Raw genomic sequence first — 18,030 nt, forward strand, 5'->3', positions numbered from 1 at the left:
CAGGCCTGAGACACCATTTTAGGGCTACACAGGTGGGTGGCGCAATCAGCGCAGCAGACCCACTAGTAGCATCTGTCATCACCAGCCCTGGCACACACAGTGCACTTTACTAGGGACTTCATGGTGATACAGATATGCCAATCAGGTATATCCAATCAATATGATATTTTACACAGGGAGCACTTACACTCTGGCACTGATTAGCAGTGGCAGAGTGTCCAAAGCATCTAAACCAGCAAAAACGAAATCCATCACAGCATCAAAAATCCAGGTAGCAGAGGCAAAAGATAGGGGAAAAACCCACGCCAAGGATGTCAGGTCTAACACGTGTCCCCTTCAGCTGAAAGTGGGGAGAATTACCCACCCTCTTGGGAGTTCTCATCACTAAGGCGGAAAAACCTGGACAGACCATCAGCATTGGCGTGTTCTGCACCGGGACGGTGTTCCACCGTGAAGTCCATTCCCTGTAGGGAGATGGACCACCTCAACAGTTTTGGATTCTCACCCCTCATCTGCATTAACCATCTGAGGGGCCTGTGGTCGGTCTGAACACGGAAGTGAGTCCCAAACAGGTAGGGCCTCAGCTTCTTCAGGGTCCAGACCACAGCAAATGCTTCCCTTTCAATAGCGCTCCACCTCTGTTCCCTGGGGAGTAGCCTCCTACTAATGAAAGCTACAGGTTGGTCCCCGCCCTCGTCGTCCATCTGTGAGAGTACTGCTCCCACACCTTGCTCTGAAGCGTCTGTTTGCACAATGAACTCACTCGAAATATCAGGTGCCTTCAGCACTGGTGCTGTGCACATTGCAGTTTTCAGGGCATCAAAAGCAGTCTGACAGGCCTCGGTCCAATTCACTTTCCTGGGCTGATTTCTAGAGGTTAGTTCTGTCAAGGGGGCAACAATGGTGCCGTAACCCTTGATGAACCGTCGGTAATACCCGGTGAGTCCTAGAAAGGCTCTCACCTCTGTCTGCGTCTTGGGGGGTTCCCAAGCCAGAATGGTATCAATCTTCGCCTGTAGGGGCGCCACCTGGCCGCTCCCCACCTGGTGTCCCAAATACACCACTGATCCCTGCCCTATCTGGCACTTACTGCCCTTGATAGTGAGGCCTGCCTTTTGCAGAGCCCTCAACACTTCACAGAGGTGTTGCAAGTGTTCCTCCCAAGTGGAGCTGAACACAGCAATGTCATCCAAGTATGCGGCGCTGAATTGCTCCAGCCCGGTCAGTACCCGGTTGACCAGTCTCTGGAAGGTGGCAGGGGCATTTTTCAATCCAAAGGGCATGACGAGAAACTGGAAATGCCCCTCTGGTGTTGAAAATGCCGACCTCTCCTTTGCCCCCTCAGTTAAGGCAATCTGCCAGTACCCCAAAGTCAAATCAAAGGTGCTGAGATACCTGGCAGCTCCCAACCGATCCACGAGCTCATCAGCTCTGGGGATGGGGTGCGCGTCAGTCTTGGTGACCGCATTGAGCCCACGGTAGTCCACGCAAAACCGAAGTTCTGGCGGGTCACCGGGTGTAGCAGCTTTCTTGGGAACTAGGACCACTGGGCTAGCCCAGGGACTGCTGGAGGGCTCAATCACCCCTAACGCCAACATCTTGGAAACTTCTTCCTTGATGCTGGCCCTGACCTTGTCAGCTATTCTGTAAAACTTCTGTTTCACAGGTAGACTATCTCCAGTGTCCACATCATGGACGCACCAATTGGTGACACCTGGGGTCAGAGAGAACAGGGAGGCGAACTGACCCAACACCTGGCGACAGTCTCTCTGCTGTTCTGGGGTCAGGGTGGGCGAGAGGACCACACCATCCACTGACCCGTCTTGCTCCTTGGTTGCCAGGAGGTCAGGGAGAGGATCACTGTCCTCTTCCCCACCATCATCTGTAGCCATGAGCATTGTAACTTCAGACCTCTCAAAGTGGGGCTTGAGGCGGTTCACGTGCAAGACTCTCAAGGGCTGCCTAGGAGTCTTCATGTTGATCAGGTAGGTCACCTCACTCTTGCGCTCTACCACCTCGTATGGCCCGGCCCACTTGTCACGGAGCGCACAAGGCTCCACCGGCGCCACCACCCACACTTTCTGCCCAGGATGAAATTCTACCAGAGTGGTATTCTGGTCGTACCATTTTTTCATTTCCTCCTGGCTGGCTTCTAGGTTCTCTTGAGCGAGCTTCCTGAAGCGCTGCGTCTGGTTGCGGATGGCCAGCACATAGCTGAACACATCCTGGGGGGTCTTCCCACGGGATTTCTCCCACCCCTCCTTCACCAGTGTGAGAGGTCCTCTAACAGGGTGGCCATACAGCAGTTCAAAGGTGCTGAACCCTAAGGACTTCTGAGGCACCTCCCTGTAGGCAAACAACAGGCACGGTAACAAGACGTCCCACTTCCGTCTCATGGGCTCCGCTAGGCCCATAATCATATCTTTCAGGGTGCGGTTGAACCTTTCAACCAACCCATTTCCTTGAGGGTGGTAAGGAGTGGTGAACTTATAAGTTACCCCACACTCCTCCCACAGAGACTTCATGTACCTAGAGATGAAGTTGGTACCCCGGTCGGAGACCACCTCTCTGGGGAACCCTACGCGGGAGAAGATCCCCATCAATGCATGGCCCACCACGGGGGCCGTGATTGTCCTGAGAGGGACTGCTTCCGGGTACCGGGTGGCGTGGTCCACCAAGACCAGGATGAACCTGTTGCCTAAGGCAGTCTTGGGGTCCAGGGGCCCCACGATATCAATGCCCACCCACTCAAAAGGGGTGCTCACCACCGGAAAAGGTTGGAGGGGTGCCACGCACTTTCCTCCGCTCTTACCACTGGCTTGGCATGTTTGGCAAGACTTACAAAAGGTACTGACGTGCTTCTTCATCTGGGGCCAGTAGAAGTGGGTGACAAGCCTGTGATAGGTCTTGTCTTGCCCCAGATGTCCTGCGAGAGGCACGTCATGAGCCAGACCCAGTAAGAAGTTCCTGAAGCGCTCGGGTACCACCAGCACACGGGCTGCACCGGGCTCAGCAAACTTAGGCTCACTATAAAGTAAGTCATCCTCCCAGTAAATCAAATGTTCCTTGGACCCTAGGCCCGCTGCCTGGTCTGCAGCCTGCTGCCGCACACCAATGAGAGAAGGGCACTCCTTCTGAGCCTGGCAGAATTCCTCCCTGGAGGGACCACCCTCTTGCTGCCAATGGGTCAGCTCAGGCAATTCCCCCAGTTCGGCCACCTGTTCCCCTGTAGGTTCCAGGGCATCGCCCTCAAGTTCTGCTTCCTCCTGGACCGTGGGAACAGTGGGGCCGGTTTACCGCACCCTCTGCCCCTTCCTCTCCTGACAGGTTCCTGGGCCATTGTTCCAGGCTCCGGTTCTACTAATCCACCCTTACTGGCTGTCATGGCACGTGTGGATACACAGATCCACGCTGGCAGTCCTAACATCTCCAAGTGAGTTCTGTGCTCTACGTCCTTCCATGGAGAACTCTCCAGGTCGTTACCCAACAGACAATCTACCGGCAAGGCATCACTGACACAGACTTCCAAGGTACCAGAGACTCCCCCCCATGTAAAGGGAACACGCGCCATCTTGCAGAGGCGCACTGAAGTGTCAGCTGCCACTACTGGGCGGAGCACATTGGGAATGACTTGCTCTTCAGACACCCACTGACACCTGACAGATGTCACACTAGCCCCGGTGTCTCTCAGAGCCTCTATCTCCCTCCCATTGATGGTCACCCTTTGCCCGTATTTCTTAGTGTTAGCGGGTATCAAGGTATCCTGGACCATCTCTTGGTCTCCTAAAGAGACAAGGGTCATCATAGCTAATCCCTCCTCCCCACTGGAAATCAAATCCCCTCCCAAAGCTACACTAGCTAACCCTGGGACTGGAGCAGCAGCTGGTGCTGGGGGTTTCTTGGGACATTTAGGGGCGATGTGCCCCACTTCCCTACAAGCATAGCAAGTAGGCGGTGGTCTGTTATCCTGCCTGCCCTTATGGGGCCAAGACTTCTTAGGCTTGTGGGCTTGGGACTCCTTCTCCTGGGAAATGTTTTGGGGCCCTTTAGAGAACTCCTTCCTGTTACCCTTGTCCTCCCCACCTTTCTGCTGGGGACCCTGTCCACCCTTGGCTGGGATACTTACCACCCCTTTGTTGACCCTGGTGCTAGTCCAGCGGTCTGCCTCTTTAGCAAGCTCACTGGGATCAGTTAACTTGCTGTCTAAAAGATGCTGGCGCAGCTCTGGAACACATAGACTACTCAAGTGCTCCCAACTAATCAAGTGACACAACCCCACATAATAAGTTACCTTGCTGCCCTTTATCCAACCTTCCAGTGCACGCGTGTACATACTCACACACTCCACCCAAGTACTTGAATCAAGTTTCTTGAAGTTCCTAAACTTCTGGCGGTACTGTTCTGGTGTAAGCCCATACCTGAGGCATAAGGCCTCCTTCATAGTGGGGTAGGTTAAGGTACCTGCTGCTTCTAAGGGTGCTAAGACATCCCTCCCAGAGGCCTCAAAATGCTTCCACAAACCTGCCCCCCAACTCTTCTCAGGCACTTCATTCATCTTCAAGGCAAGTTCATAGGATCTAAACCATGCATAGATATCCTCACCCCTCTGATAATTCTGCACCAAATCTTTCGGTATGTATACTTTACCCGCCTGTACTGGTTGTGCGCTGCCACCATTCGGACTGGACTCCACCTGTTTAGCTTTAATGTCCAGCTCCCTCATGCTCAACTCATGAGCCAACTGGAGTTTTCTCTCTTCCAAAGCGAGAGCATTCCTCCTCTCCTCCGCCTTCTTCTCACTGTCAAGGCGCAGTTTCCTCTCTTCTGCTTGAGCTTTGAGCTTAAAAAGTTCAATCTCATGGGCCCTAATCCTCTGATTTTCCTCCAGTTCCTCTGGAGAAAGGCCCCTACTGGAATGGGTGCTGCTCGCCCTACAAGGCGACACATTTACTGGCAAATCATTGGATCCAAATCCATGCTCCTGTGTATCATCCTCTCCAGTAGTATCTTCTGTTACAACATTTTTGGCCTCCCGCCAGGCCCTTAGAGCTTTCTGTAGCTCATCTTTGTTAGCGCTGCCCTTCACTGGGCATCCAAGCTGTTTGCAGAATTGCATTAGTTGATCCTTCTTATATGTGAGCAACTTTTCTACTTCAAATTGCAATTCCACCTCCTTGCCTACTCCATTCAGAGACATGATGCTTCCTAGGTCTTCCAAAAATAGGTTTCAAAAACTTTGTGCAATGCAACTGCTAACTAGACTAGTGATGTACAAAGAATCACTGCAGGTCAAGTGCAAATACTGGTTCTAATCCGCACCGCTGACCACCAATGTTAGATCTGGGGGTCTCAAGTTGGCAGAGGTAAGCACCTTAGACCAAATAGGGACCCTTGCTTCTAGCCAGGGTACAGGGACACACACGGTAGATAACCCCTGCTCACCCTCTAGGTAGCTTGGCTCGAGCAGACAGGCTTATCCCCAAGGCAATGTGTAACGTATTTGCAAGTAACCACTACAATGACCCCCCTGGTACACCACAAACGTAGACCACACAGGTGCGTATATTAAAAATATAGTTTTATCTAATTTCAGCAGTAAAAATCAATTTATCATAGCGTTGCACAGTAAACGGTTTCTTGGGTTTGTTAGGATCCTGAAAAGGTTTGTCTTAGTCTCTTGAATGAATTCCACAAAGAATATGATCGCAGGCTCTGAGTTCTGAATACACGTTATTCCGTGGTGCCCTTGCGCTCGCGACTGTAGCGCTCTTCTCCGGCTGTTCCCTCGATGGGAACCAGCTGATTAGACCTTACGTGGCAGTCACCGAGCCCCCACACGCTATGCGGGCTGTTCGGGACTTGCGAAGGATGCTACTACGTCACGGATTCCCTTTCCCTCTACAGACTCACCAGGATGGGGCCCGGTGTGCGAGGACTCGGCGCGTTGGAAGGTTTCTTCGGTGCAGGGCTCCTGCAACTCGCTAGCGCTGGCCAATCCGGTCGCGGCTCGTTCGTCGAGCCCCCAGTGACGTCGACAGATGTCCCCGGGCAACAACCAATCGCAGCGCAGCTCCTCCGGCCAAGCCTCCACAGACCACCAATCGGGTCGCGGCCTTCTCGCTTCTTCCTTCGTGGCTTTGCGGAGCGAGTTGGTTGAGACGCCGCCGGGCTTCACAGCGGCTCAGAAGGCACCCACGATCTTTTAGGCTGGCAGGAATGCACGTGCCGATGAGCACGCCGATCTCCTCTCCACGGCAGCCGGTTTCAGGCAGGACTCGGTGCGGCGCTCTCAAGCAAAGCGGAGAGCAGCCAGCGCAGTTCACGGGCAGAACAGAGTCTTGTAGTCGCGGCAACCTTGATGTCCCTGGGTTGCCAAACAGGAGGCCAGTTCTTCTCAGGCCCTTGGAGATTCAGAGTTTGAAGACACAGCACACAGCAAAGTCTTGTTTGTAGGTCAAGCAGGCAGGGTCACAGCACACAGCAAAGTCCCTTCTCCTCCTCAGCTTCAGTTGTACAGCAGGACAGGTCAGCCCTTAGAGCACACAGCAAGGCAATCTTCCTTCAGTCCTTCAGCGGTCCGTCTTTCAGCAGAGGTTCCTCTTGATTGTAGAATCTAAAAATCTGTTGTCAGGGGTCTTGTATTTATACCCCTAAAAGTCTTTGAAGTCTTTGTGCAAGTGGGTCCTGAGCCCGGTCTGATCCAGTTCTGGGTGTTGCTGGAGCACTTTGTTTTCCTGGCTTCTGCTTTCTTTTCAGAGTGAGGGGCAGAGTCGTCAGCCGCCCAGCAGGAGGTCGAGCTAGCAGTGTGGCAGGCAGGCACAGCCCTATTCACTCCCAGGTGCTATCTCCTCCCTCCACTCTCCTTGCAAATGTCGCCATTCAGCAGAGGGCTGACTCAGCCAACCTCCTGGGGGATCCCCAGCCCCTGTCACTCTCAAGCCAGACAGTCAATCCACAAGCATGCCCAGGCACACAGAAGGGTCAGACAAGAGAACAGCTACTCTCTAAAAAGTACTATTCTCCAACTCAGGATTTAAAAACTACCTCTCCTAAAAGATGTGTTATTAAATGCTGAGCTCAGGGATATCAAACACTCATGTCTTATCTTGTTCCTATGAGAAGATAGGCGGATAGCCATTGGCACCAGCCTCCCCCATGTTAGCCTATGGAGCAAGATAACCTTGCAGCAGTGAACACACAACATGGCTGTTGTTCACTAGCAGAACATGTTACCTGCACTAGTACATGCTCTACCTTTTACATACACTGCACCCTGCCCAGGGGGGTACCTTGGGCCTTCCATAGGGATGACTGACGTGTATAAAAAGGGAAGGGTTAGGCCCGGTCAGTGTGGACACTGGCCAGGAGGACATGGCAGTCCGGGGACTGCAGGCAGGCCTGTGGCGGCAGGCCTGAGACACCATTTTAGGGCTACACAGGTGGGTGGCGCAATCAGCGCTGCAGACCCACTAGTAGCATCTGTCATCACCAGCCCTGGCACACACTGTGCACTTTACTAGGGACTTCATGGTGATACAGATATGCCAATCAGGTATATCCAATCAATATGATATTTTACACAGGGAGCACTTACACTCTGGCACTGATTAGCAGTGGCAGAGTGTCCAAAGCATCTAAACCAGCAAAAACGAAATCCATCACAGCATCAAAAATCCAGGTAGCAGAGGCAAAAGATAGGGGAAAAACCCACGCCAAGGATGTCAGATCTAACAAAAGGTATAAGCAGAAGCCCAAGTGGCCGCCCTACAGATCTCAGACAGGGACACCCCATGGACCTCAGCCCAAGAAGCCGCCACCCCACAAGTAGAATGGCCCTGAACCCCAGCCAGTGGAGGGGAGCCCAAAAGGGAGTAGGCCAACATGATAACCTGCTTCAGCCAGCGACCAATGAAGGAAGAAGAAGCCCTGCACCCCCGAGAGGAAACTCCAAAAGAAACAAACAGGGAGTCAGACCGCCGAAAAGGATAAGTACATTCCACATAGATCCGCAACCCCCGGCAAACAAAGCCCAAGGAAGATCACCCCCCTCCACCTGCTCCACACACAAAGCAGGCAAGACCAGTTCCTGGGAGCGATGGAATTGAGAAGGAACTTTGGGAACAAAGGGTGAATCTAAACGCAGGACCACCCCATCGTCAGAAAAGGACAGAAAAGGCTCCCGAGCCATCAAAGCTTCCAACACCTCAAGCCGTCTGGCTGAGGTAATGGCCACCAAAAAACAACTTTGAAAGTAACAAACTTCAGATGAACGTCCTCCAAAGGTTCAAAAGGAGCAGCCACTAAAGCTCTCAACACCATAGGGAGGTCACACCACAGGACGGGACAAGGAAAAACTGTGCAGCAACCGGTAAACCAGGTTGTCTCCATCAGATAAATTTCCCCAAGGAGAACGGAAAGCCCGGATAGCAGCCCACTGAGCTCGCAAAGTGGAGACAGACAACTCCTTCTCAAACCCTTCCCAGAGAAACTGAAGGGCATCAGGCAAGAGACAAACCAGAGGAGACAACGTCAGACCTTGACACCAACGCTGGAAATTACCCCAATGACGACCATAGGATTTGAGAGTAGAAGGCTTCCTGGACTGCTGAATCACCAAAGCTAAATGCTCGGGGATACTCCGATTCCTCCACCCCTGCCTCTCAACTTCCAGGCCGACAGATGAAGCCTCAGGAGGGACAACATTGGAGAAGATCACCAAGGAGACGGAAGGAACGGGAAGAACCAAGGAACCTGAACAACCAACAACCGTAGAGTGTGAAGCCAGGACCAGCAGGGCCAGAAGGGCACTACCACCACCACCTCCCGATCCTCCACCAGCTGTTCAGACAGAATCTGAGAGATCAGAGCAAAGGGAGAAAATGCATACAGCAGCTGAGTCAGCCAAGGAATGGTCAGAGCATCTACCTCCCAAGACCCCGCCTAAGGGACCCAGGAGCAAAAGCGGGGAAGCTGAGCATTGAGCCGGGAAGCAAAGATGTAGAGATAAGGAAGACCAAACCTCCCGCACACCAGACGAAAGGCCACTGGTGGGGAAATACCGACTGAGGACATCCGCCACCCCACTGTCCGCTCCCCGGATATGAACAGCCGTCAGAGACAAGAGGTGCCCCTCCGCCCAGCAAAACAACGGGACACCACCGCATTCAGGGACTTGGACCCGATACCCCTCTGGTGATTCAGGTAGGCCACTGTTACTGTGCTGTCCGAACGCACCAGCACATTGCGATTCAACAACCGATTCCGGAACCCCATGACAGCCGTAACACTACTGACAACTCGCGCCAATTCGAAGACCGCCGACCTTCCAAAAGGGACCAACAACCCTGAAGGGAATCCGACCACAACGTCACCCCCCATCCCACAGCACTGGCATCCATTGTGGGAACAACCAGAGGGGAGGGCTGCAGAGGCAGACCCCTGACAAGATAGTCCAACACCGTCCACCAGTGCTGTGCAGGGAGGATCGATAGGGACACCGGAATCAAGAGAGACAAATTGAGAGACAGTGGATCCCAACGAGACAACAGGAACGAGTAAAGAGGCCGTAAATGAAACCGTGCACTAGTGACCATGAACACCGTCGCCACCATAAGGCCCAGAAGCCACAACCAGAGACGGACCAGGAAGGAACAACCCTCCAGAAAATGACAAGCAAGGAAATATAAGGTCACCGCCCGAGACACAGGCAGGAAAACCCGATTCAAATGTGTGTGGAAATGAGCCCCTATGAACGTCAAGTCCTGGGAAGGCACCAGCTGACACTTGGGGAGATTTAGCAGAAAATCATGGGCCCCCAACGCGGAACACACCAACTCCTGATCCCGCAACAACAGATCCCTGGAAGGAGCATGAAGTAGCCAATTGTACCAAAGTAAGGGTAAATCAGGACACCCTGAAGTTGGAATGAAGCCACCAACCCTGGGGGCCAACCTTAGGCCAAAGGGCAGAACCTGAAACTGATAATGCCGCCCATGAAGACAAAACCTCAGGAACCAACAAGAATGGGGGTGAACAGAGACATGGTAATAAGCGTCCTGAAGATCCAGGGTGCACATGAAATGACCCGGGAGAAAAAGGGGAATCACCCGTTGGAGAGTCACCATCTTGAACGGCAGATGTAACACAAATTTGTTCAGGGCCTCCAAATCCAAGACAAGACTGAACCCCCCTGTCACCTTGGGCACCAGGAAAATTATGGAATAAAACCCCCTTCCCCTCTCCAAAGGAGGAACCTCCTGCACCTCCCCCTTGTCCAACAGAGCCTGGATCCCCACACACAGCTCCCCTCTCTTGGTCAGACAAGACGGCCAGGTATTCGGGCGGACCCTAGAGTCCGGAGGAGGCTCTGAAAATTCGATGAGATACCCCTGTCTCACAATGTTCAGGACCAACATATTGGAACAGGAGTGCATCCAAGCTGGGAAAAAGAACTGAAGCCGACCTCTGACCAAGAATCTGGTGTCGGCTGCCAGATAGTCAGGAACGAGGCTTCGCAGGAGGAGACTTAGCCTTCTTGTCCCGACATTTACCATAAGAAAACCTTACACGACCACGAGAAAACTGCCGCTGAGAGGGGGGGATGGAAGAAAGACTTGGGTTTAGAAGAAATTGCCACAGAGGACCATTGCTCAAACTAGGAGGAATGCTTCTTTTCTTTAAAAAGATGATGCAGTTTGCCCTCCAACTCTTCCCGAAACATCATGGTAGCCTGAAAGGGCAACCGAAGAGCCGAGGATTTCTGGGCCGAATCCGTTTTCCAGTCCTTCAGAACCAAATTCCAGTGGGGCCGCCACACAAGCCCCCCCAGAAAGGGCCAACACCCACATAGAAGAAAACCTCAGACAGGAACTCCACCTGCCGCTCAATATGCTCAAGAAGTCCCGGATAGTCTGTAGAATTATCCAAAGCCCCATAAAGAGATTTGATATCTGAGATAAGCGACTGAGCAACATAAGTCCCATAAATGCCTGCCCTGAGAGCTAAATGGGAACCAGAATAAACCATCCATAGGGAAGCGTCCACCTTCTTATCCACAGGATCCCTGACCACTGCCTCCTCAGCCAACGAAGTACGACCCACCAGACTGGCCACAAAGGAATCGATTGGAATGGAGTCAGGCAAGTCTTTGGCCATATCCTGAAGGGGGTAGAGTTTGGCCATGAACCAAGGTCAGGGTCCTTCCACTCCCGTTTAAGAACCTCATGGATGTACGGATGGACCGGGATGTCCACCGTAGCAGAGCTCTGAAACTGGCGAAGCAAGGAACCCCAGAAGGTGCTAGGAGCATCATCGTAAGGAAACCCCATATTGGATTTTACATGCTTCAACAAATCTGGCAATATATCCTTGTCTATGTATTGGCCCTTATGTTCTTCACCCCCCAACCACTTGTCCTCTGAGGTAGAAGAATGAGACGGCGGAGCACGTCCAGAGATTTTGGAACGGGGAGTGCCACCCATTTCCAGTAAAGTCCCCTTGATCAAACGTTTAAGTCTGGCATCATCACCCTCCTTACGCCATCTGGAGCGCGCAGGAGAAGGCGAGGAAGAGGACCCCGATGAAGAAGAAGAAAGCTCCACATGCCTGCTCTTCCGTGAATGTTTACCCATGATACAGGGCCCGGCAGCAGGAAATGAACAGGGAGCAAAACAGCACAACCTAGCCAGAAAGCGACCAGAAAAAACAAGGAATAGTCCACAGGCAGCACTGGAGATCTCAACAAGAAGCAAGGCACAGGGAAAACCGAAGCAGACTCCAGGTGAGACAAAATAGCCAAACCCCGAGCCCAGGAACTCACATTTATACCCCCAAACCACAAGGCTGATTGGAAAGGAATATTCAAAATCACAGTGACTTCCTGGTAAAACATGCTCCTCCTTCTCCCACAGGCGCCCGCCCCATCAACCAGAGTACCGCACAAGGCACTGTTGCAGGCTGCGAAAACTGAATGCACGAGGCGCACAACAAAAAACCCCTTGAGAAATGCACAAATGCTGAAGCAAGCACTGGAACCGCCGTACCCCAGACGTGCCCGGCAACCCGGGAGGCGTGGCAGAGACTTCATACCCGGTCCGACAGTCAAGCAGCCCAAAGAAGGCACCAAACCAAGTCTCCTGGAAACTGAAGGGCAGAGGAGCCAACATTACACCCCCTAAGCCCAGAAGGGAGGGAGCCAAGAACCCACAGCGATGTCCCTGCCACCCAGCAGCAGAAACGGTAAGTCACAACTTTCAAACTGTCGGCAGACAGAAAAAAAAACAGGAGGAATGTAGGGTAGGGTACGGTTATGTACTCCCAGTGGGAGGGGAAGGGGTGGTACCAGCATTCCTTCTTTCTTTTTTTCAGTTGGTGAGATAGATTATTTCACTTGTTAATATGAAGGGGAAGAGGACAGAAGGGACCTCGAGGTAATAAATCTGCTTTTGACTGCATCCATTCGAAGTGGTTCCACCAGCGGTCAGACTTGTGATTCCCCCTTCTCTAAACGGGGCGGGGCAACAACAACTTTGTCAGGGAAGTAGAAAGACCAATTTACAGCAGGTCTCCTATGCCTCAGAATAGTACACGACTCCTTTAATTGTGTTGGTGCATCTCCAGTTCCTGATTTGTTTATTCTGCTGAGTTGCTTTTAAAAGCTTTGATTAGTTAACTAGTGTTCCAGCCTTGTGAGTGAGAGGACTCAATTTGTAATGACGATGGATTCCTTTATGTTCCTTATATAACATTTGTTTAGAAGACTAAGCATGCAGAAATGATTAATCGTCTTTCGTAGAAACAAATAACAATCATAAGCAAAGCCAGTAGGTCTGGCTTTAACGTGTTAGCACATGCAAATGTCGCCATGATAAATGCAGTTTGCATGTGTGAGCACATGAAAATCAGACCTACTGGCTTTGCCACTCCTTGTTCTGTGAGTTTTGATCTAGATTTGGGCACTTGAATGCTTAAAGAAAAGGAAACGGCACCCTTTCACTTAACAACAGAATCTGTTGAAGTGGTGCCTGCTATTAGCTCACTAATAATTGTCGCCTGCTTGAAGTTTTAAGAAATTGGGGGCATATCATCAAGGAGGCGTTAAAAATTTATCGCCGCGTTTTGCATCCGTTTTCGAACGAAAAGCGTTGATAATTTTATCGCCTCATCAGCAAGGTCACACTATCGCGTGAATCCTTGCATTAGCGCCTGTTTTCTGAACGCCCAGCTTTGCATCTCTTATGAGATGCAAAGTGGGCGTTCCTGCCCTGACATAACTGGAGAAATGTCACTAAGCGACATTTCTCTAATTATGAATGGGCACGCTAACCTGCCGAGGGACAAGCAAAGTAGCGATAACCTCTGTTATCGCTACTTTCCTTATGCCTGCTTCAAGACTGACTCAGCCATGATATCCTATGTAAGGTGGATATCGTGGCTAAGTATGCCTTGCCCTATCATCAAGCTATTCCCAAACTTTGTGAGATTATCACTGGATTTCCAGCGATAATCTCACATTTGGCAGTTAGCGCTTGGAATTTTATCGCTTTTGAGATAAGTGTTATTAATAGCACGCTATTTCAGCGATAAAATTCCACGTTACCCGGCGATAATTATCCTAGCGCAATGTGCGCTTAGCGATAATTATCGCCGGTCCTTGATAATATGCCCTGCGGTTTCTTTGGCCTCGATTAGGTTTGCTTGAGAGTGTGTTGTGCTATCTATCGGAAGGAAGAATGCAAAAGGGTATGGAAAGAATGCTTGAAATAATCCCAGCCATTGGTAGTTACTCAGGGCCGCATTCCAGTACCTCGTGTTTTTTGCTCACTTTGCCACCTCTGACTAGACCCAGGTACTGGTATTGGAGTAGGACCAAGGTTGATTTGCATATGACTGGGTCTAATCTGAGGTGGCATGGTGGGCACAAAAACAATGGCTTGGGATGCGGGCACGAGAAATTACAAGTAGCTGACACTGATTTAAGAATTCCATCCATCACTTTAAAGCATTTTTATTATGCTATTTATCACAACTGTTAGAAACGAATACCCAGGAAATAGAAGTTTAACAGTAGCAATAAATAGCACCTATTATAACATGAGCGCCCCCTGCACCCCCCCCCCCCCCCTATATACATTTCAGCAGGTCTGCGTCAATATGTCAGAGGAAAAAATACTCAGGCGCACCCAGGGGCATATTATCAAGAAACGGCGTTAAAATTATCGCCGGTTTAGCGGCAGAAAACCGCCGCTAAAGCGGCGATAATGGGCTTGATAATATGCCCTGGAGAATTCCCATAGAAGCCCATGGTCTGGTGTGAACATGGGCTTCTATTGGAATTCTCTGCGGCATATTATCAAGCCCATTATCGAGTTTTCTGCCGCTAAAACGGCGATAATTTTAACGCTGTGCTTGATAATATGCCCCCGCGTGATTATTGGGCACAATCCGGCTTTTGCACTGAGGTCTTTAATCAATGAGTTCTCGTAGATATAGTGTTTGAGGAATGCTGTGTGATGGGAGATCATGGAAAGCTTTAGGAAACGGTTGTTCTTAGCTGAGCTAGTGTGACAAAGCCAGAGGGCTAACTCTTCAGAAAGTCTTTGTTTGGGAACCTCTTTCCCTCAAAATCGCTTTTTGAAAAGCACGAGCCAAGAGAAAGCAAAGGAGACGCTGCTTTGAGTCCTGATGTGCCTTTCTTTCGTTGCCTGTGTGTCGACATTAAGAAAGGGGAAATTTCAGCTTTTTGTCTAGAGAAGCTAAAAATATAATCCAGTCTGCTTTTGAGTCCGGATAAAGACACTAGTCACAGGGAGGATGCGCTGGATTCTACTGAGAGGTTTCCTGTTAGGAGAACTACTTTTGCAAATAGTCCTGCTACGGGCTGTTGATGGTTTCCAGGCACCTCTGCTATCCCTTTGCAGAAATGAGGTAGTACTTTCATCGATAAACCTCGTCAGACTATCCAGAGCCATTACCAGCTTCTCTAGACCACGAAGGACCACCCTTCGCTTGCAGCCAGAAAATCCCACTGATGCTCTAAACATCAGCGTGGTGCTTCAAAGAATGTGACCTTTCTCCAGCTGCTGGGGCCATTGGAAAGTTGAGCACAAAATAGGTATTCTTTGAAAAGCCCTCTTATTGCCTTACCTACTGGCTCAAAGCATCTCTTCTCTCGGTGGCCTTCTACCTCTTGAAGGTATTTTTGCACTAATTGCTGACTAAGAAGCAAGAGCTAATTTAAGTGCAAAATCCATTTTATGGACTTTCCTAAAAGCAAGGTGATTAGAAGTGAATTTGAAATCAAGGGCTAAAGAATTCCAAATAAGTGCGGCTTGAGCAGAGTGAGCTCCTCCTCCCCAGGGTGAGGTTTGTGAACTCGGAGCATGCGCAGACGGAGAGCAGAGGCAGAATTAAGCCATCTAGTTGGAATGCCTCTATTTGTATCTTCTAGCGATGTATTGTGGACTTTTACCATAGGGGAAGCGATCGGTAATCTAAAGCATCTCGAAGATGTATGTTGCGGAACACCGAGCCAGTGGAGGGAGTTACAAGTAGGCCTAGCATGGCTTGAGGGAGTTGCACCAGCTACCAGCTGAGCTGCCTGATTTTGGATGGATTGCAGTCTCAGTAGCAATAAATGTAAATTTGATACTTGTATAGCGCACTACTCACCCGCAAGGGTCTCAAGGCGTTTGTACGAATACCGCTGTGGAACCCATCCTGGCTTTCCCTGTGAGGCTTCCACTCCTGGGCACCCCCAAGGTGGAGGCCAGGCATCCTTAGCGTTGTTGGGGCCGGTGTGGAGATTAAGCAAGCTATTGCCCAGAGTTGCAGAGGGACTCCATGATTGGAATGGGCACCGAGGCGAGAATTATCAGGTCCGTGGAATTTTTGAGCCCAAGACCCGCCGAGGCGGGGAATTGAACCCTGGTCCCGGGCTAGACCTCTGCATCAGGGTCTGCCGCTCTAATCATTGAGCCACACTTCTCCTTTTTATGCCCCAATAAAGACTATAACAATAGTCCAAGCTTGTTCCAATAAGATCCGTAATGCAGGAAGGCCTGCCCTCAGGAGGTAATAGCAGAAGATGGGGAAATCTTTATAAGTGAAGAAGACAAGAGGAGGTGACCGAGGACACCTGATGATCCATCTGTCGAGGGGCATACATTTTGATACCTAAACTGTTTGGGAGGTGATGGGCAGGGGGCCAAACCCACTAGCCAGAAGGTAGAGCACCAGGGCTTATAAGTGCCACAATGATCCGAAGATCCACTTTGTCCGTATTAAGTTTGAGCTAGTGGCGTCGCATCCAGTTCCAGCAGTAGAAGCTGTTTCTGTTCCTGCCAGGAGGTGGAAGGGATACTCACAAGCTGGCAATAGGAAGAACCAGGCACCAGAGTAAGAATGCCAACTACTTTATTAAAGATTTGTTATGTTATACTGATTTGAAGACACACTACCACCCAGGAGGGTATCCTGGGGCAGGGAGAGCGAAGTCGCTATTCCGGGCTATTTGGCTTCAGATACTCGGTCTGTTTTACAATATTCCCCAACCTTGTATGTTTTGGCTGTATGTGCATTTTGCTCATTATAGTTCACTTGGTTTGTTATTTCTATAGTCTGTCCACCTAAGTGCATTTAGTTATTGCTAAGATTACAGCTGTGTACCAACTACGTTGGCATAATGGTTTTATTGCTAGAGCTGCACACAGCACTGACTCAACTGGACATTTGGGATGGCATGGAGATTACAAAATACCAGAAGGTTTTTGTGTGGATGTGGCACTAGCAGTGGCATGGATAGATATTACCCAGAAGTGGGGAAGTACAATTTGTTAATTACTGGAAGGGTGGTGCAGAAATATAGATTGGTGTATGGGGGCAGAACGAGTGGCATATGTGAGTTGGAGTTGCCCTGGCAAAGCTGAAAAGGTGTAGGGAGAATGGAGTGGAGTGGAGCCGCTCTTCCAGAATAGAAGGCAGCGAAGAGAACAGAATTCTTGAGCTAAGACAACTGGGTGTGGGCTAAGCATGACATAAACCCAATCCATATAGATCTGTAATAAAGAATGTGTTGTTATGTCATTGTTTTAGTCAATAAAGTATTGTCTATAATTCAGTGACTGCAAATATTATAAAGCAATTTGTGATGTTATGAGTATCAGGTCGGAAGTAAACTGATTTCAAAAATCTTCAATAAAGATATATATGTTTTTTTAAATGAATCTCTTCAGTATTATATGATTATGCAGTATGTATGTGTAAGACAAGATTAAAATGATTTAATGCTTTTTGGGTTCCATTATATTTTCACTGTTATAAAGAGAACATGATTTAGGTGAGGAAAGAACTATGCCTGTTTTTCCTTCCTGTGTCATGTAATGCTACTGTTAGCAATTTTCATACTTTTGATCGAAGAAGAGTTTAAAAATCACTTTGCTGTGTAACATAATCCTGTATCTAAATTTTCTATTGTTACTGTAGCCAACTTGCTGGTTGTCTTTTAGGTTTCACATTAGTAGAAACTATATCCCTGGAAAAATCATTTTCCAATTTTCAAGGATAAGGTCACAGCTGTGGCCTTTTTTTTAGACTTGTGTTTTATAGACGTCTTAAGATCTGCAGTCTTACGATAAAATACTAGTTATCTTCCTAGTTATGTGAGTTTCCTCTATGAGCAATACTGTTCTTGCTGCAATATGTCCACCTCCATTGCCCTTCAGCTCTTGGCTATAGTCCAGTCTTGAGAGGGAAATATTGCTGAAGCAGAGATTTGCCTAGGCGCAGGTTGTTCTGGGGAAGATTTTGGTGTTCAGACCACTGTAGGCATACTTTTGATTGTGTAGATCATAAGAGAGAAGAATTAATGTTTACAACCAACCCTGTTGCATAACCTACTTGCTGTTTTTCCATCCGCATTCTGCACTCTGCGTAGTTGTTCCTTCCCGTATGATACTGTACATCAATGAGGAGTCCCCTTAGGCGGTTCTCAAACACTCTGCAAAGTCTATTTAGACTCTGTAAGGTAGTTCA

General features: G+C 49.8%; 1 protein-coding gene across 2 annotated transcripts in view; it reads left to right on the top strand.

Annotated features, from left to right (window-relative positions):
* LOC146860845 (uncharacterized) overlaps positions 1 to 18,030 on the top strand; it is a 442,566-nt gene that overhangs the window by 407,810 nt on the left and 16,726 nt on the right. The window lies entirely within an intron of this gene.

This window comes from Triturus cristatus, chromosome 3_1 (genome assembly GCF_964204655.1).
Source record: "Triturus cristatus chromosome 3_1, aTriCri1.1, whole genome shotgun sequence".
NCBI lineage: Eukaryota > Metazoa > Chordata > Amphibia > Caudata > Salamandridae > Triturus > Triturus cristatus.